Below are 23,019 nucleotides of genomic sequence, written 5' to 3'. Positions count from 1 at the left end.
GACCCAGAAATGGCAGAGGTGACGGGATAAGAGGACAGCTGTTATAAATATGTTCGAGAACTTATAGGAAAATAAGAACATGATAAAAGAATATATATGAAGTATCAATAGATAAATGATAACTATGAAAAGGAGCTGACGGAAATTCTAGAAATTGTAAACTACAATATCTGATATGAGAAGCTCTCTGTGCTGGTTGAACAGAAGATCAAACACTGCAGAGGAAAATATCGGTGAGCTTGAAGACAGGCTGCTAGAACCTACGGAAACTGCAGCACACACACGAAAGACAGGCTGGAGGAGAAATAACCAAAGCCTCGGTGGCCGGTGGGATCCTTCAGTGAGTAACTGGAGCCCCAGAAGGAGAGGCGAGAGGATTCGGACAGAAGTAGTTGAAGATACAAAGGCTGGAATTTTTCACATCAGATGACAAATATAAAGCCACAGCTTCACGAACATCAGTGGGCCTCCAGCAGCGAGAACGCAAAGGGAACCTCAGCAAGCACCTCGCAGCCAAGCCCGCGGCAGGACAGCGGGAAACAGAAGCAATCCTAAAGCAGCTAGAGAGAGCAAGCACGCGCACACACGCACGCACACACACACACGTGCGCACACACACGCGCACATGCACCACGCACATGCACACATGCGTACACACGTGCACACGCGCGCGCACACACATAGCACACACAGCGTGCACACGTGCACACACGCACACACACATGCGCACACACGCATGTGCACACAGCACACACAGGCACACACGCATACTCACACACAGCACACGCACACGCACGCACACACACATACACTCACACATGCGCATGCACACACACGTGCACACACACAGCGCACACACATGTACACACGCGCGCGCACACACACACGCACGAGGAAGGAAGGAGAGCAAGCCCGCTACCTTCCTTTCGGGAGCCACGCAGCAGCAGCTCTCACAGAGGAAAGCGGGGAGGGAGCGTGGAGGCTGCAGCAAGCAGCAGGCCTGGCTGGGCTCACTGCACCCCCTCCCCAGGAAGAGGCCATGCCCTCCATGCTGGGCCGCCAAGTGGGCCTGCTCACGCTGCTGTGGCGGGACAAGGACGAGGTCACCCAGAGCCACTCCCGCCAGTGCGTCTACCTCCTCCTCCAGCTTCTGATCCAGCACAAGGGTGAGCCGCGAGCAGGGAGGGGGAGGAGGGGCCGGCAGGGGCCACAGGCCCGACCCTCTCCTGAGGCCCTGGTCTGGCCTGGGGCCTCTCTGGGCCTCACGCGTGGTCTGGAGAGGAGGGGGTCACCTCCCGGGCTGCGGCAGGCCTCCCGACCGCACGTTCCACACCAGGGAGCACGATGGAGTTCATTCAGCTGAATAAAGTGAAGAACTTTGAAGCAAAGGTCCACAGAGACTCAGAGCTGAAGTTCTACAATTTGGTGAAGGTGGGACCTATCAGAGCTGAGGATGGGGGGGCGGGGAGGACAGCTGGCCAGGTGCCCCCGCAGAGCCCCAAACTGCCCAAGAGCACGGGATGTGTCTGGTCCACCGACTCCCTGCCCATTTCACAGATGGGGCCAATGGAGGGCTTATGCAGCCTCTGCAGGGGGCAGCTGAGGAAGGGCCAGGACCCCGAAGCTCTTTCCAGGGAAAGCACCCCATCTTCCTCCCCCTCAGAACCCCGCCCCTGCCCCGCTGACCCCCCAACTGTGACTGGGCCCCTTGGGAACCGCCGTCTAAGGTTCTCACAGACACCCTCAGCACCTCTCTTCTCAGCACCTCTCTTCTGCTGGTGCCCCGAGGCCCCTCGCTCGGGTGGCAGCTCACCTGAGCACCTCCCCTCAGTTCCAGGCAAGCGGACGGCTGGTTTCCCTTCTCCCACCCCTCTGCCCCCCACCCCCACCCAGTAGGCGTTCTCAGGCTCGGCCCCCCCTTTGAGTTGAGTCCAAGCTGTGCCCCTAGCGGGCTGAGTGGCCCTGGGCAGGTCATTCGAGCTTTTTGTGCCCGTTTCCCCATCTTCCGAGGGAGGGTCACTGGGCGTGGCATCCAGCCCACTCCCAGGCGGGGCTGTGACAGGAGCGGAAACACCCCCGTGCACGTGGATGTCCCCCGGGAACCCTTCCCAGGGAGCCCGGGCTCAGAAGCCTGTTGTCTCAGGTGGTTCCCTGGAGACAGAGCCTGGGGTGGGAATCCCAGGGCAGTTGACTGAGAAGGAGGGGATGCTGAGCAGGGGGCTGGTCTCAACCTGGCCCACGGGGAAGGTGCCAGGAGCTGACCCCACCTTCCGGACCCCAGGCAATTCTCCAGAGAAGGGGCGGCTGTGCGCCTGCAGCAGCCACGTTCCTGGCTGCTGGGTGGTGGCCATGGCTCGCGGAGGCACGCCGGGCGGCACCAACCGCCTGTTGGGGGCAGGGCTTCATGTGGGGCCCTTCTGGGGTCTCGCAAGTCTGTGCACCTGGCGTCCCTGGGTAAGAGCAGCACCCCCAGCTTCTGGCTCCAAGCTGGCAGGCGGGACGGCCCGGACAGCGGCTGACCAGGGAGGGACCCCCTTGGCCCTTCAGCCCAGCCGCTTTGGCACAGATCTTGGACAAGAACCTGACCGTGGCCCAGCACACACAACTCCTCCTCACGCTCCTGCAAGGGGTCTGCAGCCACGACCCCCTGAACTGCGACCTGGCCTCGGAGCTGCTCCTGATGATCGTGGAGGACTGCAGCGTGAGGCCGGAGCAGGTGGGCGCTGGGCTCGGCGGCCTCACCCCGCCGGGACCTGGCATGGAGGTGGGGGGTGGGGCGCAGGACAGCCGGGGGCGGGGTACCTGCGGACACCATGGAGGGCCCCCGAGCCCCGGGAGGCAGTACGTCCCGAGGCTGCTCCTGGCGGTGGGCGCCTGCCGGCGGGGCTGAGCCTCAGCCGTGCCCGGGGTCCCCGTCGGGCTGGACCCCTCACGGTGCCAGGCCCCTGACACAGGCGGCCAGAGGGACGTCCCGCAGCCGGTGCCGGGCCCCCTGCCTCGCGAGTGGATTCCCATTTTCACACGGACAGAGGCAGGCGGAGCGAGGCTGAGGCCGTGGCCGTGCCAGGGTCACCGCCAGCTGTGTGCTGCCCCTCGGGGCCCGCTCGTGGCCAGGTGCCACGTTGTGCTGAAGGACCACGCAGGGACCACGCTGCAGGCTGAGGAGGCCCCCGCGGAGGCCGGGCCGGGGGGCTGCTCTGAGGCGCTCAGGGCCCGCCCTTCCCTGCGCAGGTGGCTGAGGTCCTGCAGGGCCTCTTCCTGGAGCTGCCCTACATCCTCTTCAGGGACGCCCTGCAGACCATGATGAGGCTGGTGACGGCGCTGGGGACCCAGCACACGCGGCAGACCGTCGAGGTGGTGCTGTCCCTGTGCCACCCCTCGGAGAGGTAGGTCACTGCACCCGCCACCCACAGGTGAACACCTGTCTGCCCTCAGGCTCAGAGAGCTCCAGAGGCCAAACCGCAGAGGGCCTGGAGCTCAGCTGGGGGACAGGAAGACACGAAACGGCCCCCCAACAGCTCCCACCACCGCCCCGGGCCCCGAACACGCACCGTCCCAGCTGCCACCCTGGGCCAGCGTGGGGTTTGCACGGCGCACTGTGCAGACTGCAGACGCAGGGCCAGCAGCTGCACCGGGGAACTCTCCAGAAGCGCAGGGCGGCCCCAGCCCAGCTGGACTCTAAGCTGAGCTGAGCGGTGTGTGCACGCTGCGGTCGGGGAGGTGGTGCAGGACGGCGCGGGTGGTGCTGGAGGCCACGGCGCCGCCCAGAGCACCTTGGGAGCAGCGGCCTGCCACGGGGCTGCGGCACCTCTGACCGGGGGCAGATGTGGGGGCGGCCCACCCCACCCCAGGGCTCGCTTGTTCCCGAGGCTGCCTGGGGGTGCCCCCTGCTTGGTATGAGCCCCACTTTGTGAGGGAGGAGACAGGCTGGGGAAGGACAAGCTTTGCTCACGTCACGGGCGATGGGGTGGGAGGCAGGTCACGTGCGAACGTCAGGGAAGCTAGCCTGGACGGAGCGTGGCGTGTGGCCCTGGCCCCATCGGTCATCCGAAGATAGCCGCCTGCACCCCTCCAGGTGGAGGGCTTCCCTGTTCCTGAGGTGCCTGGCCACCTCCACGGCCCTGCTGCCCTGGGGTCATGTCCTGACAGCCCTCCGCCCAGTGCGGCCAGCCAGCTGGTGACTGGTCCCTGCCTCCCCAGGCAGGTCGTGCCCCTGTGGAAGGCTCTGGCCGCCAACAGCTGGCTGGCCCGCAAGGTCATCACGCTGCTGTACGTGAAGCTGAAGCTGCGGCCCCCCCGGGAGCTCGTCAGGGCCCCCGCGCAGGCCGAGCTCATTTCCCTGCTGGTGAGCCCCTCCCCTGTGCCCCCACCACGCTGCAACGGCATCTGACATCTGGGGGCCCTGGGGATGCCAGGGTGGCCTGGCAGAGGGCCTCCCCAGATGCTGAGTCCCAGGGTGGGGCCCGTGCCGGCCCGGTGCCAGGCTCTACGCAGGGACCATGGGCAGTGCCCCGTCCTGCTGCAGGCCCCGTCCTGCTGCAGGCCCTGGGCACCATTTACGAACTCCTCTACGTCCGTGAGTACAAGGCTACGGTGCGCTGGGCCTTTTCGGGGATTCTCTTGGGCCTGCTCACCCAGCTCCACTACCTGTTTGAGCTGAACATGGTGGAGGGCATCTCAGACTACCAGGAGGAGGCCTTGGAGGCGAAGGCCCTCAGCCCCTGCAGGTGAGATGTGTGACTGGGCCTTGGACCCCAATCCACACCTTCTATCTGGCTCCTCGCACACGTCCACAGGGGCCCTGGTAGGCACCAGGTCCTGGGCTGAGGGCTGGGGGCCCAACAGGAGGAGCTCCGGTTCCACCGAGGGGCTTGCAGCCCAGGCTGGGCAGCAGGGGACTGAGCCGCCGACAGCGGCCAGGAGTGAGGTTCCTGAGAGAGGGAGGGCTCGGAAAGCGGCCGCTCACCCCGGCCCAGGTCGGGGAGCACAGCTGGTGGTAGAGACCTGGGCCCTCGCCCTCCCTCGCCCCCTCTCAGGACCCCTACCTGCCCCCAGGACGTGCCTGGAGGCCCTGAAGGGTCTCTTCTGGACCACCAATTACTGGGAAGTGTTTGCCTACCTCAAGCTGCTGAGGGGCTGGGAGCTCTTTGAGTGCCTGGAAACCTACCCTGAGGGGGTGACCCTCTTGGCCAGGTAAGTACCAAGCCTTGGAGGGGTCTGGCCCCAGACTGCACCCCGATGGGACCCCCTGCACCGCTTATTGGGACCCTGCACTCCAGACTGAGTCGCCTGGGCCATCTCCCTGAGTGAGGAAGGTCTGTCGGGGAGAGGGGCCCCCCGGCCGAGGAGGGGGCCTTCAGTGCCCGGCCCTCCCGCCTCTCCCATCTGACAGGGCCATGGCCCTCTACGACTGTGAGGTCAAAGCGGTCTTGGGGCAGGCAGTCATCTCCCTGAGGAGCCTGGAAGAGCGGGACAACATCGTGGCCATCCTCATCATCACGGAGGTCAGCCCCCCGGCCTTGCCCCGCCCCCGCGCCTCACCCGTGCCGTCTGGGCCCGGGGACGGCCAGAGAGCGGGGCTTCCGTTCCTACCCCTGATATACAGGCACCCTGACCTCCAACTTCCACGTCAGACCCACGTGCTGTCTGGACGTGCTCCCTTCCGTCTAACCCCGCTATCCCATGCTGGGCTCCAGGCCCATTCTCCCTGGCAGCCGTGATTCACTGCCGGGCTGACTGTGCCAACCCTACCTAGTTTCTCAACGGCCAAGACCTCACCCAGTACCTGTCCCGGAGAACCATAGACACCTTCCTGAACCAGGGCCTCCGCAGCCTCAGCCGGCTGGTGAGGGCCACGAGCCTGCAGGGCCTCAGCGGTGTCCTCATGCAGCCGCAGAAGGTGAGGGGAGGGGAGCCCACTCCTGCCCAGGGGCCTTCGGGGAGGGGCAGGGCGCCCCGGAAGAGAGCCTCCGCAGCGGCTGAGTCGGAAGGGGCGGATGAGGAAGGCAGGGCAGGCCCAGGGCAGGACTGGGGGACCCGCTGGGGAGGCCGCGCCGCACTGCACGGCGCTGGTGGCCCTAGACTTTGTGAGCTGGAGGGAGCTCTGTGACTTTGAGGTCCGCGATTCTGGCCTCCTTTCCGGGGGGGGGAGGTCCCTTACCTGAAGCGCTCCTGCCCAGGTGGTCCCATTCATGCTCCACTGGATACGGAGGACTCACACCTCCCTGGGTGGGGACGCCTTTCCTCCGCCTGGCCCCCCGGAGCGTGTCCTGCCCCAAGATTCCAGCCGAGGGCTGGGACCGGGGTCACCTGTCGGGTGTGAGGCGAGTCAGGGGGTGGGCAGGAGAGGCAGCCTCCGTCCGGGGCTCGGCCGGGGCAGGTGGTGCTGCTGGAGAGGTCGGGAAGGGCGCTGCAGAGGGAGCGGGGTACCCAGTGGGCGGCTGCGTCTCCCGCAGGTGGTCCTGCTCCGGAACCTGCTGGCCGGGCTGCTGGACAGCTTCCTGAAGCCCGAGCGCCAGGACCTCCTGGGCCTGATGGAGATCCTGGGTGACATCCTGCACCGTCTGGGTGCCCACGGCATTGGTGCCGACAGCCTCAGGCTGGCCCAGCATCTCCTGCCGCTGTTCGAAGATGTGAGGAGCTTCGTGCCCACCCCCAGCCAATCAGAGCAGCCAGAGCGGCTAACCCCCACCTATCAGAGCAGCCGAAGCTGCTTCCCTTGGGCTTGTGGGTCAAGTCCGCTGGTGGAACCTGGCCCCGGGGAGGGACGGTTCCCCAGGCCGCGAGGCTGCCTCAGAAATAATCACGTGCATTCCCCACTCAGAGGTGGTGGTGGGCTGGGCGCAGAGGGCAGGGCGGGCCTAAGTTCACCCCCTGAAAAGTGGGTGGGGGCAGGGTAAATGGTTTCAGGGGTTCTGAGTAAATTATGCGGCGTAAGGGTGGTGAGGCCTAAACAAAGGCAGGGCCTCCAGCCTGCGAGAAGGCCCTCAGGGATGGCGGCACCCTGTGGGGAGGGGAGACCGAGGGGCCGGGGTGAGCCCCAGCTGCGGGGTGGCAGGTGGGCCACTGATGCCGCAATCCCGGAGGTGAGGAAGGGGGAGACGGAGCCACATGGCGAAGGCAGATGGCGCTGCTCTTTCTGCGGGGATGCCATCCCCAGGCAGTCAGATAAGGCTAGAGGGGCTGGGGTGGGAGTAGGACAGCTGGGTTCAGAGCTCGCCACAGCCCAAAGACAAAGGCACTGTTATCGGTCCCGTGACACAAAAGGGGAAACCGAGTCGTGCACTCAATGAGCCTTGCTCGGGGTCACAGAGCTAGACGGTGACAGACCTGGCACCAGGGTCTGTGCTCCAGCTCCCGTCCCGGTCTGCCTGGGAGGGGCGTGGTTGCGGTCAGCCCTGAGGCCCCCAGAGAAACGGCAGAGGAGAGACTCCGGGGGAAGAGGCCGCGGGTGGGGCAGGAGGAGCGGGGCCAGCCTGCTGCCGCGGCCGGTGCTGGGGGCGGCCCGGACAGCGGGCCAGCGGGTAGAGGGGGAGGTCGGCGTTGCCCTCGCTGGGCTGGAAAGCGGGGTGCGCGACGGGCGGCAGCGGGCAGGCGAGGGGCCGGGTGGGGCCGAGGGCGCCCGCACGTGGCCCGGCTGAGGGGAAGGCCTGCCCGCGTCCGGCAGGAGCAGGAAGGCGTGCGAGGAGGAGCCATCTTCCTGTACGGAGAGGTCATCGACGGCGGCGGCAGGAAGCAGCGGCGGGCGCTCAGGAGCCACGCCTCCCGGGCCCTGGTGCCGCTGCTCTTCCACCTGGCCGACCCCTGCCCCGACGTGGCCGCGGTGAGTGGCCGGCCGTGCCTCTGGCTGGACGGCAGCCTCCAGACCGCCCGGGGGCAGCCTGGGGAGCGGGGCGGGGGAGGGCCCACCTGCCTGCAGATCGGGCGGGCAGCCCGGGACTCAGCCTCGGCAAGCGGAGGCCGGGGCAAGGCTGCCATCCTGGAGAGGCCCCGTGGGCCAGACAGGGAGGGCCAGGCAGGGCCTCGCAGGTGAACGTGCGGACGGAGGAAAGGAGAGGACCCTTCCAGGTGGCAGTTCCCTGGGCTCCACCTGCCTCCAGGTCCTCCCCCGGTCCGGGACCCCGTGAGCCTCCCCTGGCTTCAGGGACCTCCCCCAGCATATACACATATGAAATCAGCCTCAGCCTCTCGGACTTTGGGGCCCTTCTCACTCCCTCTCCCCCGGGTGGCCGGTGGTCGAGACAGTGCCCCGCTCAAGGGCATCTGCCCCCAGGGAGGGGCGCCATGTTTAATCTAAACAAAGGGTCCCTGGGGCGTCCCCGGAGCTACCGCCGTTCCACAGGGACAGCAGCTTCCCAGGACACGCCTTGGTGAGGCACCTCTAATCTCCTGGAACGCCCTGTCCCGCTGCCCCCGCCTCAGGGAAGCCTTGCACTCTGTTCAGACCTCCTCCATAGCCTAAAGACCTGTGCCCTCCCCGGCATCCCCCAAGGCCTCCGGTCTCACCGTCCGTAACCCTGTAACCTAGCAACCCCCCCCCACACACACTGCCGAGGCAGGCTGTCCCAAGCTGACTGCTAGGCCAGCCCTGCCCACCGCCTTACTGCTCAGGCCCCCTTCTCCTTCATCTCAGCCCCTCCTTGAGCTCGGGTGTGGAGGGGGCTGCCGGAATTCCCGCTTCTTCCAGCCCCATGTCTCCTTTCCGCCCGCGCCCGAGATCCATCAGACCCAAGAGCCCTCTGGACCCATTGCTGGTGGCCCCGCTGGGCTGGGAAGCCCTGAAGCTAAGGAGAGGGTCTGCCTCAGGGGTGGGTCTCTAAGGTCAGCCCCCAGCCCCAAGCATGACATGAGGGAGCAGCTGAATGAATGGCTGGACGGATGGAAGGATGGAAGGGTGGATGGATGGAAGGGTGAATGGAAGGAAGGGTGGATGGATGGAAGGGTGGATGGATGGAAGGATGGATGGATGGAAGGATGGAAGGGTGGATGGATGGAAGGGTGGATGGAAGGAAGGCTGAATGGATGGAAGGGTGGATGGATGGATGGATGGAAGGGTGGAACGGTGGATGGATGGAAGGGTGGATGGAAGGAAGGCTGAATGGATGGAAGGGTGGATGGATGGATGGATGGAAGGGTGGAACGGTGGATGGATGGAAGGGTGGATGGATGGATGGATGGAAGGGTGGATGGATGAAAGGCTGGAAGGGTGGATGGATGGAAGGGTGGATGGAAGGAAGGGTGGATGGATGGAAGGGTGGATGGCTGGAAGGGTGGATGGATGGAAGGATGGATGGAAGGAAGGGTGGATGGATGGAAGGCTGGATGGATGGAAGGATGGAAGGGTGGATGGATGGAAGGGTGGATGGATGGATGGATGGAAGGGTGGATGGATGAAAGGCTGGAAGGGTGGATGGATGGAAGGGTGGATGGAAGGAAGGGTGGATGGATGGAAGGGTGGATGGATGGAAGGATGGAAGGGTGGATGGATGGAAGGCTGGATGGATGAAAGGCTGGAAGGGTGGATGGATGGAAGGGTGGATGGCTGGAAGGGTGGATGGATGGAAGGATGGATGGAAGGAAGGGTGGATGGATGGAAGGCTGGATGGATGGAAGGATGGAAGGGTGGATGGATGGAAGGCTGGATGGATGAAAGGCTGGAAGGGTGGATGGATGGAAGGGTGGATGGAAGGAAGGGTGGATGGATGGAAGGGTGGATGGATGGAAGGATGGAAGGGTGGATGGATGGAAGGCTGGATGGATGAAAGGCTGGAAGGGTGGATGGATGGAAGGGTGGATGGATGGATGGATGGAAGGGTGGATGGATGAAAGGCTGGATGGATGAAAGGCTGGAAGGGTGGATGGATGGAAGGGTGGATGGCTGGAAGGGTGGATGGATGGAAGGATGGATGGAAGGAAGGGTGGATGGATGGAAGGCTGGATGGATGGAAGGATGGAAGGGTGGATGGATGGAAGGGTGGATGGATGGATGGATGGAAGGGTGGATGGATGAAAGGCTGGAAGGGTGGATGGATGGAAGGGTGGATGGAAGGAAGGGTGGATGGATGGAAGGGTGGATGGATGGAAGGATGGAAGGGTGGATGGATGGAAGGCTGGATGGATGAAAGGCTGGAAGGGTGGATGGATGGAAGGGTGGATGGCTGGAAGGGTGGATGGATGGAAGGATGGATGGAAGGAAGGGTGGATGGATGGAAGGCTGGATGGATGGAAGGATGGAAGGGTGGATGGATGGAAGGGTGGATGGCTGGAAGGGTGGATGGATGGAAGGGTGGATGGAAGGAAGGGTGGATGGATGGAAGGCTGGATGGATGGAAGGATGGAAGGGTGGATGGATGGAAGGGTGGATGGATGGAAGGATGGAAGAATGGATGGTTGGATGGAGGGGTGGATGGGAGACCAGTGTAAGGAGAGCTGCATTCAGGCGGGAGACTGAGGGGCACAGCTGGTAAATTAAGAAGGAAGAGAGGGCAGAGGTAACCACGGAGGCTGCCTGGGGGAGGCAGGACTCTACCCAGGATTTGGAAGCTGTCATCTTAGGATAAACTGCCCGGAAGCCAAGGGCCTCCTATAGAGGGAGGGTGGTTCATTCTCTGAGCAACTGGAACACAAGACGTCAAAGGCAGACCTAGCCTGGGGTGGGGGGAGGGTACAGAGGTCCTCCCTTGATGGGGAGGTGCTGGAGAGGAGGTGGCCCTCCCCTGAGGGCACCGTCTCCCGGATCAGAGGTGGCAGCCCCACGGCACCCTGACAGTGTGGACTCAGGGGGCCAGGCTAAGGCTCTGGGGAGCGAAAACCAGGCGGGTGACTCCCAGCTCAGCAAGGAAGGAGGGGCCGGGCTTGGGAATGGGGCCTGTCTTAGCCGGCTTTTGTTGCCACAGGTATCCTTGCTGAGGTCCAGACCTTGGCAGGGCTGGTCCCCCTGCGGCCTCTCTCCCTGACATGTAGACAGCCGTGTGTCCTCACATGGTCGTCCTCTGTGTGTGTCTGTGTCCCGGTCTCCTCTTCTTATAGCGACACTAGTCATAGTCGATGAGGGCCGCTCCCATGACCTCACTTTAACTTAATCGCCTATTTAAAGACCTTTTCTCCAAATACATTCACTTCCTGAAGTAGTGGGGGTTAGGACTCCAGCACGTGAACCTTGGTGACACGATCTGACCATCACAGGGACGCAGGGACTCTCAAAAGGAGTCGTGAGACCCGGGCCCGTGGCTGCTCGGGGCTGGTGAGCGAAGGGCCAACACTCTTTCCTTGGGTGCCCATCCCCTGGACCTTGAGAGAGGCCCTCGGGGTTGGGAAGGACACCTTGGTGGCCAGGGCACCACTGGCCTCTCTGCAATCTTCCTGTGAATTGGAACAGGACACGCGTGGGTCTTGGGGAGTGAAGACTCTGTCGTGGGGGCACCACTTCCCCCCTCTGAGGCACAGCTGTCAGTGAGGTGCTCGCAGGGCCGGGACCCTCGGTGCCCCGGGACAGCACAGCTGCGGAAGGCCGCTCCTCAGGGCCTGCCCGGGGGGGCAGTGGTGATGGGGCAGTGACCCCTCTCTCCTGCCACCTGCAGAAGACAAAGTTCACCTTCCTCCGCTGCGCCATCTTGCTCAAGTGGGAGTTTCGGAAAGAGCTTTTCGGCAAGTTGGCCTGGGGCCACGGCCCGGGCGCCGAGAGCGACATCTTTATCTACACGGTGAGATGCCGGGCCCTCCTGGACCAGGGCGTGGCGGCCAGGGAGGTGGAGACGGGCTGTGTGCAGGCAGGGGCCTCGGGGCCTCGGCTGCCCGCACCCCCTCTAAGGGGCACCCGGATAGGGGTGGTGGACATGTCGGGCCTCCCTCAGGTGCCACCCGCCCCGGTCCTGCGGGTGCTTATTAAACGACAGCTCCGTGCCGGGCTGGAGACGTCAGCCTCTGGGAGGAAGCCATCGCCTCTCAGGCATGGCACTCGGGGCCCCCAAGGTGGGCCACGCGGGGCTCCACACCCCACCACGTGCCCGGACCAGGGCGCCCTGCTGGCGGCAGCCCCCACAGCACTGTCGAGGGGTCCTGCGGGCCACGGTGCCCACTGGCGTCCAGTGCAGACGTGGGGAGGGCCCTTTCCTTCCTGCCGAACCTCCGCCCTGTCCTCAGGAGGCGTGTGCAGAGCTGGACGGGAACGGGCTGGGAGAGCAGGAGCCACCGCAGCTCCGTCTTCCGGGGGTCCAAGGCGACCCCCGCCCCCGGCTGCCCTGCCCCCTCAGCTGCAGGCCCAGGCGCGGAGCCTCCGCCCTGAGGAGCAGCGAGGCGCCCCGTCTGCCCGCGCTCCGAGCGGAGATGCCCCTCCTCCCTTTGGCTCTGACCGGCCCTGGACCCAGTGCTGAAGCACTCCCCAGAAGGGCAGAGGCCACGTCCTGGGGGACATGTGGACAGTGTGAGGGAGGGGCAACGGGGATGCAAGGGCCGGAGAAGAGCCGGGCCCGTGGCGCCTCCGCTCGGCCAGCCCCTCCCGCCTCACCCCTGCCAGAGGCCCAGCTTTCCGGCCCGGGACCCAGACCGGGGTCGCGGCCCTCCGCCTTCCAGGCTGGGAGGTCTGGCCCAGCCCGGGGCTCAGGCAGGGCCAGGGGCACGTGGGCCCCCGCCGGCTGCTGACCCGTCTCTCCTCCCTCCCCAGGTGGAGAGCAACTTCCACAGCTACCACCAGCTCCTCATGCAGGCGCTGGTGTACCTGGACAGCCGCGACAGGCGCCTGAAGCTCACAGCCATGAAGTTCATCGGTGGGTGCCGCCTGCCACCCGACCTGCCTGCCAGCCACCCTCCTGGGCCCGGGAGTCGCCCCGGGGGGGGTCCTGTCCACCAGGCACGGGCCTCCTGTCCTCACGCGGCCTGCCTGCCTCCCTCGGTAACCAGGTCACCCACGGCCCCAACCTCCCCCTCCGCAGGGGGCATCCTGCAGGACTACTTCACCGACCTCTGCTTCCACCTGAAGAAGGGCGATGTGAAGACCCTCAAGAAATGTAAGCATGGGGCCCCCTGAGCCGGGCTGGGCCCCCACCCAGGCCTCTCCCCTGATGCTGGAGGGGCCTCTGCAGGCCTGTGTCCACCCCCCAGCCTCTCCCAAGAGCCGGCCATCACCTTCCCCTTGGGCATTGATTCCGGGACAGGCCCTGGCCACCCACCCCTGACACACACACACCCCACGTGGGCCCTGGGGACAGGGCCGGGACCCACCCCCTCCTCCGATGGAGCCCCGGAAGGTGGGTGTCTCCACAGGCCAGGGTTCCCGGGGCAGGGTCCTGTCCGCTCTGTCTGTGCCCGCCCTCAGCCTCACAGCAGGCTGCGCTGTGGCCACAGTGGCTGTGCAGTCGGGCCCTTGGGTCTCTGCTGCAGACTTTGAGATGCTCAAGCAGGACCCGGACCCCGTGAGCAGCAAATTCTATAAGAGCTTCTTCGAAGACATCGTAGAGCTGTCCCAGTATGTGACGGTCCTCTGAGTCTGCGGAGGCTGATGGTTGCGGCTGATTTTGTCGTGTTGTGTTGTGTTTTTGGTTCTGTATTAAATGTGACAAGGTGCTCCCAGCCTCCCCGGGCTCTTCCTGCCCCACGCCCCCCTGCCTCCTCCTCAGCCAGGCCCCGGCGGCCTCGCCTCCTGACCCACACTAACTGGACCTGGGGCCCAAAGGCCCTTGTGACACGGGGTCCTCAGTGGCTCTGCCCGGTGTTTCCTTTGGCTGCGGGGGCTGAGAACTCACGCACGGGCGCTGGGCGCAGAGATTTGGGGGTGACACCAAGTCTCCTTGACACCCCTTCCCTGCCCCTCCCCGGCCTTCCCAGATCCCGTGATGCTTCGTCCCAACTGCTAGAATCTTCCCACATGCCTCACCCCAGTTTAGGGCCGTGAGCCTCCCCTCCTGCACCGACCATTTCTGAATGCACATCCCCCCCGCCCCCGGCCTGTCCTGCTCTCAGCATCCTGTTTAGCTCTGGGACGTGGCTCTGGGACCCTTGGTGATCTGGTCCCTGCCTTCCACTGCCTTCTGGCCCGAGGTCTCCTCCCTGCCTCCCCAGAGCCCAGTGGACAGTGCCCGGCCCTTTCCAGAGTGGTCATCCTGCCCGGCCTAGACTTCACTGCCTCCTCTGGGAAGTCTCCCCTCCTGCCCCAGGCCCGGCTCCCCGTGGCTGGTCTGGAAATGGCATCTACAGCTGCTCAGGAAGCCCCAGGTCTGAGGTCATCCCTCAGAGAACGCAAATCAAGTGAACGAGTGAAGACAGTGCCCGGGACGCGGTCTGTGTCCTCACAGGGCACCACGGGCCCTTCTGGGGAGAAGCACAGACGCACCCTGGAGAGCTGTCCAGGCGTGGGGGATGGGCCATGGAATCCCCAGAGACTTCCACGTCCAGCCAGGGAAGGCTGGGAACGGCGTGCTGTCCCCGGCCTGGAGGAGGTCCGCAGGGAGGGACAGTGCGGCGGGGCGGGGGACTGAGCTGGGAGCCCGTCTGGGCAGAAGGCGCTGCTCGAAGGGAGCGGGGAGGACGGCTGGAAGGGCAGGCCGGGGCCAGGCTGGAGGCTGAGGATGCCCGCCTGGAGGGCAGGCTGGACCTGCCTCTGCCCAGGATGCGGGCCTGTGGGGGTGTGGGGCAGGAGAGAAGCCCTCACAGCCCTTCCCTGGTGGAGGCCAGAGCGCGTCTCCTGGCAGCACTCGTGTTCGGGCGCTCGGCTGGCCCCGCTGCGGCGCCTAAGCTCCTCGTGGAGGCGGTGCTGAGCGGCGGGGCGCGTCTGGCTGGGCTGCGGACGCCGAGGGCAGCAGGTGTGGGCCTGGCGAGGGAGACGTGCTGAGGCGTCTGCGGCATCCGTGCGGCCGGGACCCCGGGGAGGGGCAGGCCAGCACCACGCCCCTTGCCGGGGTCGGACACAGCGGCCCAGCGCCCACGCCGAGAACAGGCAGCCCCGAGCGAGCAGGGTGCAGGCAGGACGGAGCCGCAAGCGGAGCGCACCTTCAGAAAGAAGGGGGTGGGCTGTGCGGAACGCTCCCGAGGCTGGGGCTGAGGAGGGCAAAAGGACTGTGGTCCTCCCTCAGCAGGGGGGGACAGAAAACAAAGGAGACGTTTCCCACCTCCCTGGTGCGCAGACTAGATGCTCCGAGGTGCCTCCCACCAAAACATAATGAGATCTTGGATACATTACAATAAACGTGCCTTTCAACGTACTGCCGCCTCTAACGCTGGTGTGGACACGTGGAGAGCAATCTGACCCCTCAACCAAACTAAGAACACACATATCTGATAATCCGATGACCTAGTGATTCCACTCCTGACTTTACAAAGCAAAATGATCCTGTACAAGCCCAAGAGGGGCCCGTTGAGAGCATGTGTGCCAGAGCAGTGCTGGTAATGGTGAAACGTTTGAGAAGCGCAGGAAAAGCTTGCCACAGAGTGCCCCGCCCAAGGCAGTAAGAAATAACGGGCCAGAACCAGCTCCGGTTCTGGGCAAGAGGGAGTGAGCACACTCCACGCTGCTCTCCTGTGAATGCAGCTAAGATTCCTGGACCATGAGCGCGGAGCAGCTCTCTGAGGACTTTGAAAAGTAGGTGCCAGGGGGCGACTGTGCAGCTCGAAGTGGAGCTGAACCGGCAGTAAGTGTATTGTTTTTCTGTCTGGTATTTCCCGGCCTGGACTCAAAGATAACCCCAGACCGGAATGCCTTCCCCAGGTGCAGATAGAAAGAGCTTCAAGAGAAACCCTTGAGTTCTGGTCCAAAGAGCTGGAAGCGGGGCTCCTGCATGGCAGGGAAGAGGCGGGGCTGCCCCAGGTGTTTGTTTGTTCTCTGTTCTCTGCCCCAGTCCCCAGCAAGTCTGAAAAGGAGGTGGTGGCTGTGGCCCAGCCAGCCGGCAGTGCAGGCACCTAACACTGAGCCGGGTGCGGGGAGAGAGCAGGCACTGCTTTTTTGCTTTATTCTTCCTATCGTCTTGACGTGGAGTGGGAGAGAGAGCCACTTACAGAAGGTGCACAGCAGAGCAGGGAGCGAACAGCTCCATTTTCTTACCAGATGGCCAGAAGGAGGGGGGTCCCCTAAGATCCAGAAAGTGTAGGGAAACCGCACAGAGGAAGGAGTTTGGGGGAGCGACCACACGAAGCTGCACGTGCGCCCCTGGGATCCCCCTGATCTCGGTGTGTCGGCATCCGACCCTAAACAGCACACCACAGGCTTTCAGAATTCTTCTGAGGGTAGATGGCTGCCCAGGCCCCAGACTTGCCGGGGGGTGATGCACACACAAGACGTGTCTGAGTCGCTCCGGAGGTGCTCTTAAAACTGACCCGAAACCAGAACCACAGGTCAGAGAGAGTGGGACTGGCAGCTGGTTGCCTGCAAAAACACTTCCATATCAACACCCTTCACAGAATCTAAACAGGACCCAGAGTCTCACAGGCAAATATCCCCATGTCCAGGATGCTGTGCAAAAGTACTAGACATACGGCGTTCAACAGATACCAGCTAAGAGATGACACAGACGTTGAAACTGTCAAAGACTTGAAAGCAACTGTTGTAACCACGACCTAAGAAGCAGAGCAATGAATGGAAAACTAGAACCTCTGAACAGAGAGATGGAAGACAGACAAGAGTAACATGCCAACACGGTGATATTGGTGATAGGATACACAAATGGGCCAATAGAACAGAACGGAGGGCCCGGAAATAGGCCCACCCAATTACAGTCAACTGATCTTTGACAAAGGAGAAAAGTCAGTTCAACGGAAAAATGATAGTCTTTTCAACAAATTGTGCTGGAAGAATTGGAAATCTGTAGCAAAAGAAAAAGAAAAAAAGAAAAAGAAAGAAAGAAAGAAGAAAGAAAAAGAAAGAAAGAAAGAGAACAGACACAGTCCTTACACTTTTCACAAAGATGAACTCAAATGGATCTTGGAGCTAAATGTAAAATACAAAACTATAAAACTTCTAGAAGTTAACATAGAGAATGTTTGGATGACCTTGGATATGACAGTAAGATTTTAGGTAGAACACCAAAAGCACAATCGGTGAAAGAAAAAAAAAATGTCAGAGTCCTTCTTAAAATTAAAAAATCCTGCTCTGCCAAAGAAACTGCTGAAAGATTGAAGAGACCAGCCAGAGACTGGGAGAAAATACTGGCAAAACACACACCTGATAAAGGATGCCGTCCAAAATATACGAGGAGCTCAATCTCAACAATGAGAAAACCGACGCTTCGTGCGCCACCTGTAAGATGGTTACGAGGGTCTCACTCTAGACCTGCTACTCGGCTGTGCGAGTTATAAGTTGTCAAAACTCATCAAATCCTTAAAATGGATGAAGCTCATTATATACACATTGTACCTTAATAAAGTTGAATAAAAAATGTAAAATTCAAGGACGCACATCAGCTTAGTTACTACGCACAGAGAATGTCGTTATGTATAGCTTCATATAATCTGTGATACACGCTCGGCAGTATTTTTTATTTAAAGAAAGCATGTCAAGAATTAAAAAAAAAAAAAAAAAAACAGATCAGATGCACACATGGCAACCCAGATGGATCTTTAAGAAAAAAAGTGCTGAGCGGAAAAAAAGTAAAAAACAGAATGAAACATGTAACGATATAATTTAAATAAATTTAAAATATATACCCTTGATCATTGTACTGTGGTTATAGAAGATGTTCACATCAGAGGAAGCTTGCGAAGGGTGTGAGGAACCTCTCTGTACTATCGCTGCAACTCTTCCGTAAGCTAAGATTATTTCAGAGTAGAAAGCTTCTAGAAAACCCCTTTTTGTCCCCGAGAGCACTTACAAACAAAAAAGGCACATTAACTAAATTAGGATAGTTGCTTATAGGTTGGCGGGAGGATTATACGGATAGAAGAGAATACATAAACACGTAAATAAGCCAGAGCGGGACTCTGTGGCGATAACGTGCCCGGCCTCAATCCTCTACTTGTGGAAAACAGAGAGAGCACTTACCATCCACAGACTGAGGGACTTAGAACAGTGCACCCCCGGAAGAAGGGAGGAAGCATGCAGCCTAAGAAGATGTGGTGTCACACGCGCTTTATAGCAAGCAGAGGTCTGGTCCTCCTCCCTGTGCTGGCACAGAGCTCCCCAAACCCTTGGACAGTCCCAAGTGATGAGAGTGTGAAGGAGCCTTTTGTATGTTAAAGAGGTGACTTTTGGACCCACCAGAGGATGGGGCTGGTTGCCAGGAGAACCAACCTTGGAACTAGAGGGTTGCAAGTCTCAATGTCACCCCCAGCTCTGGGGAAGGGAGAAGGGCTGGAGGTTGAATCTTCTGTCAAAGGCCAGTGATTTACTCAGTCGTGTCTATGGAATGAAGCCTCCATACAAACCCAAAAGGACAGGATTTTGAGAGCTTCCATGCTGGTGACCACGTGGAGATTTGAGAAGAGTGTTGAGAGACCCTGAAGGTTTTGGCCCTTTCCCCATGCGTTCCTCTGTGTCTTCTGTCTGGCTGTTTCCAAGCCTTATCCTTTTATCATAAGCCAGTGACCCAGCAGTTAAATGTTTCTCTGAGCTCTGCGGGTTGCTCTAGCAAATCAATTGAACCCAAGGCGGGGGTCATGGGAACCTCAGTCTGCAGCGGGCCTGGTCAGGAGCACCGGGGACCCCTGGGCTTGAGATCGGTGTCTGAAGTGTGGGTTGAGGGGGCAGCCTTGTGGGCCTGAGCCCTTCACCTGTGGGATCTGTTTCTGTAGCAGATAGATGGTCAGAAATGAGTCGAATCATAGAACACCCAGCTGGCGTCTGGAGCATAGCTTGTTGGTGGTGACGGGAACCCCTCCGGCACACCCACGAATTGGAATTGGGTGCAGAAGCCAGTTAAATGTGAGCAAAGAAACTGCTACACACAAAAGTAAATATAACCAAATGTTGTCTATTTTTTAACAAGATGATAATAGTGTCTAATTGAAGGCAGTTAAAAAATACAGAATGAAAATCGTAGAAAACATTACCACGTAAGCCCCCACAAAATGACTTACATGTTCTGAGATCCTTGCATTGTACGAAAGAGGGGTTAACATACTGATGAGTTTTAGTCCCTGTTAAGTTCCATAAGTGGTTACATTTCAAAGGTAAGCTGAAAGGGAATAGAAAGAATCTGTATAGTTTACCGACAAACAACAGATAAAAGTGAATTAAAAAAAATTTTTTTTTAAATGTAATCCCTTCAAAAAATCAAGAAAGAGGATTTTTTTTTTTAAAAAGTAGAGTGAAAGCAGGACAAATGTAGAACAGTAAGGAAGACGGGAAACAAATGCAAAGATGTCCGTAATTACAGAAAATATAATTAAAACACGAAGCCTAGAGCGTGTGCTTTACAACCGGAAAACGAGGTGAACAGAAGCAGAGAGAGAGAAGGCACAAGTCAAACAAGGAGGGATGACGAAGGGGCCCAGCTCCAGACACTAGAGAATCAGAACGGTAATGGGATGTGAGGAGCAGCTTCATTCCAATAGTGTTGGAAAGCTTAGTCGAAATAGATGAATTTCTAAAAGTACATAACCTACTCAAAGTGACTCGGGAAGAACTAGAAAGTCTGAATAGTTGTGTAATGAGATGCTGATGAGGGCTAGTTAAGGGAGATGGGGGGGGCTGGGGAGGGGAGACAAATCCCTGGCGTAAAGGAGGTGGGGAGGGAGTCAGGGCACGGGGCACGGGGGATGGGGTGAAGGCAAGCTGACGTTGCCCTACCTGGGGCCAGGCTTGGGCACAGGTGAACTGCATGCTCAGTTGTGCCCGGGTGGCCAGTGTGGTGTTGAGACTCCTTTCCTGAGGCTCTGGGCAAGTCGCTCCCCGTCCCCGCGGGCCGGCCTCCTCTGTGGTGAAGGGGGGATGGTACGAACAGTGCCCACCCCGCAGGGCAGACGCCTGCCCTCACGACCCCTTGGCCCCAACAGGCGGTCCTGTGATGGCTCTGGTCCTCAGCGAGGTCCATCTGCACCGGGAGCCTCTGCCAGCAGCCCTGCGCCAACCGCTGCCACCGCCCCTGCAGGCTGGGGCGCGTGGCAGGCGCTGCGTCCATGGGCCGCTGAGACCAGCAGGACCAATCTGCCTGGACTGAGGCCGCCCGGGCCGCGAGTGTCCGGAGCAGCCCGTGCCCTGGGCATAGGCTTGCGCTGTGCAGCCTGGACCCCGGCCTCAGCCGGGCCTGCCTGCTCAGCTCACTGCGCTGTCCCCTCCCGGGCGCGCACCTGGAGGCAAGTGAAGGTGGGCTGTGGCCCCTCCCCAGCGTGCTCCGGGCGGGCCGGCTCCCCTAGGTCCTCTCGGTCCCCTCAGTTGTCAGGATTGCAGACCCCAGGTGCCTGCCAGGGCTCGGGGTGGCCCCTGCCCTAAGGGGGACCAGACCCCTAGGCCAAAGCCTGACGTAAGACACGGTGACTCTGGAGAGGCTCAGGACCGGGGAGGGGGCAGGGGCAGGAAACTCCAGCGAGACAGGCCAGGAGAGCATCTGGCAGCGGGGGCTGGCGTGGGGGCCGGGACTCGGGGTTTCTAGGGCTCGCGGAGCAGCAGTGCTGGCTCCACGGCGCGCCCCTGGCCACACCTCCCTCCTAGCCACTAGGTGGTGGCCTGGGATGGGCCCCAGGAGCCCCGCATTCCCCCAGGGCCGGGGCCTGAGAGTGGACACTCCCTCCTTCCGAGGGCTTGCACCCCATTAGCAGTCTCTGAGCCTGTGTTCAGGGGGCCCACCCGGGTGCCCAGCTACCCACCCACCCACCTGCGCAGCCTGTCCCCGCCTCCAGGAAGCCCTGGGGGGCCATGTCCCTGTTCTGGCCGCCCCCGCCGGCTCTCAGGGCCCTGTCACTTGCTGGTGTGCCCTTCCTCCCCTCCAAGAATCCGCACCCCAGCGCCTCTCCGCCCCGCCCCTTTCCCCTGCCCACCCTCCCCCCGCCGGGAGGTCGCCTGTAGGAGGGACTGGGATGGAGACTCTTATCTGCTTCCCCTCTTCGGTTTGAGGGACTCTGAGCCTGGAAAGGATCTGAGATGCGTCTGGAAGGACACAGGAGGGAGGGGGGGCACGGGGCCAGCAGACAAGGAAAACCCGCGAGGGGACAGGGCCCCTGAGGTCACGGGCTTCTGAGCTGTCCTGGAACCCCAACTTCCAGGCCACCCCCGCCTGCCATCTGCCTCCCAAGGAACTCCCAGTGACGGAGGGAGGAGGGAGCTGGTGGGGGTGCTGCTTCCGGGGCGGGGTCCATATGGTGCTCCCCAAGAGCCATCTGAGCCCCGCAACACCTCCTCCGCCTTCCCAGGGCGGCTGGCCGTCCCCAAGCCCAGTCAGGCTCCCTGCTGGCTGCGAGGCCAGGCTTGGGGTGTGGGGTGTGGGGAGGGGGCGGGAGAGCGGCCGTGCCCTCCTGTCCCCTGAGCTTGGGGGGAGGGCTGAACTTGATTGTGCTTAAGATTCCACACGTGTAAACCCAGGTCTCCGGACCAGTCAGACTCAGGTTCCGTACTTCTAAATTCTGGACCCAGCGCTCTTTCATCGGGCAGCTGTGCCCAGCCCGGGCAGGAGCTGGGCATCCAGCCTGAGCCCGACTTCCAGGAGCCCTGGCGGCCCCCCTCCCCTGGCCCGACCACCCACTGGGGGAGGCCCTGGGCTGGCATCCCTGGGAGGAAGGTTCCGGAGCAGCACAGCTGGGAGCTGACGTGAGCAGTGCCAGCGGGCGCTTGCTTCCGCCTCTGCCAAGGCCTTATTTGGAGGCGCTTCCGCTCCAAGTGGGGCAGTGGCTGGCACGTTCAAGAGAATGTAGAGGCACCCCTCCTCTCCTGGTTATTTTAGGGGCCTGACAAAATAACTCAGAGAGCCTGCTTCTCCCCACACCGGCGCCGCGGGGGGGACAGTGGCCCAGAGGGAAGGGGCTTGCCTGAGGTCAAGGCCTCCTTCCCCAGCCAGCCCCGAGGCCACGGAGCAGCGGCCACCACCGGCTTGCCCCGCGCGGGGTCTCACCGCCTTGGGTCCCCTCTGTGGGCCTCTCTGAGCAGACCTGGCCAGGGGCACAGTGCCCCGGTGGGCAGGGGTGCCGCAGGCGCGGATGCGGCAGAGGAGGTCCTGCAAGGGCCAGAACCATTCCCACCGCCTCCCGCGGGTCTACAGGGAAGGGTGTGTGGAATCGCCACTCTGCAGGGGGTCTGAGACCTCCCCAGGCCACAGGCAGCAGGAGGCAGAGCTGGAATGTGGGCGGGGCCTTGTGGGCCCTCCTCCTGCCCAACCTGCGCTTTCTGAGGTGCAGGGGCAGCTCCAGGCGGGGCCTTGGTGCCCTCCCCAGGCCTGGGGGCAGGTGTTCCTCAGGGTAATGCCTCGCGCCGAGACGCCTGCGGGGGCCGGGGAGGATGGCAGGCCACCCAGGCCCCCAGATCTTACAGCCATCGGAGGGGCGGCCTGGCAACCTCCCAGGGCAGTGGGACAGCCGAGACGTGGCACTTCCTGGGCTCCTTAAGTGGGACCCCAGCTGCCCTGTCACCTCGGGAGGCCACGCGGGGAAGGTGCAGGGGAGGTGGCAGCTCTCCGACGCAGGCCCTGGTAGCAGCAGGTCACAGTGAACTGGGGGAAGGGGGTTGGAGCAAGGCTGGGGAAGGCACTCCTAGCTAGCGGAAGGTTCTAGAACAAGCCCTGGAGCCTGAACCGCACTGTGGATTTGCTGTGGGAAGACTGGGAGGTCTGTCCTTCCTCTTGAATGAGACCCAGAGGAGTCTCATTCCCTACTTGTGGTCACAGAGCAGCCCAGATGGTGTGAGGGAGTGGTCGCCAGGCTGGGGGGAGAGCGGGAACTGAGAGCAGGTCAGCTGATGGGGACAGGAAGCGTTCCCACTGCAGCACGAGGTTAGACCACAGGAAGGACATCCTGACAGCAAGTGTGTTTGTGGCTGGATTGGGGCCAAGAAGACAAGAAGACTCTGAAAAGACTTGGCCAGAAAAGGCCTCTACCTGCCTGGAGGCAGGGCCACCCCGGGGAAGCGTGGGGGACTTCTTGGGTCTCCCTCTGCTCCTGCACTGTCGGTGTTGG

This window comes from Hippopotamus amphibius, chromosome 5 (assembly GCF_030028045.1).
Source record: "Hippopotamus amphibius kiboko isolate mHipAmp2 chromosome 5, mHipAmp2.hap2, whole genome shotgun sequence".
Classification (NCBI taxonomy): domain Eukaryota; kingdom Metazoa; phylum Chordata; class Mammalia; order Artiodactyla; family Hippopotamidae; genus Hippopotamus; species Hippopotamus amphibius.
This window is presented reverse-complemented; position numbering follows the sequence as displayed.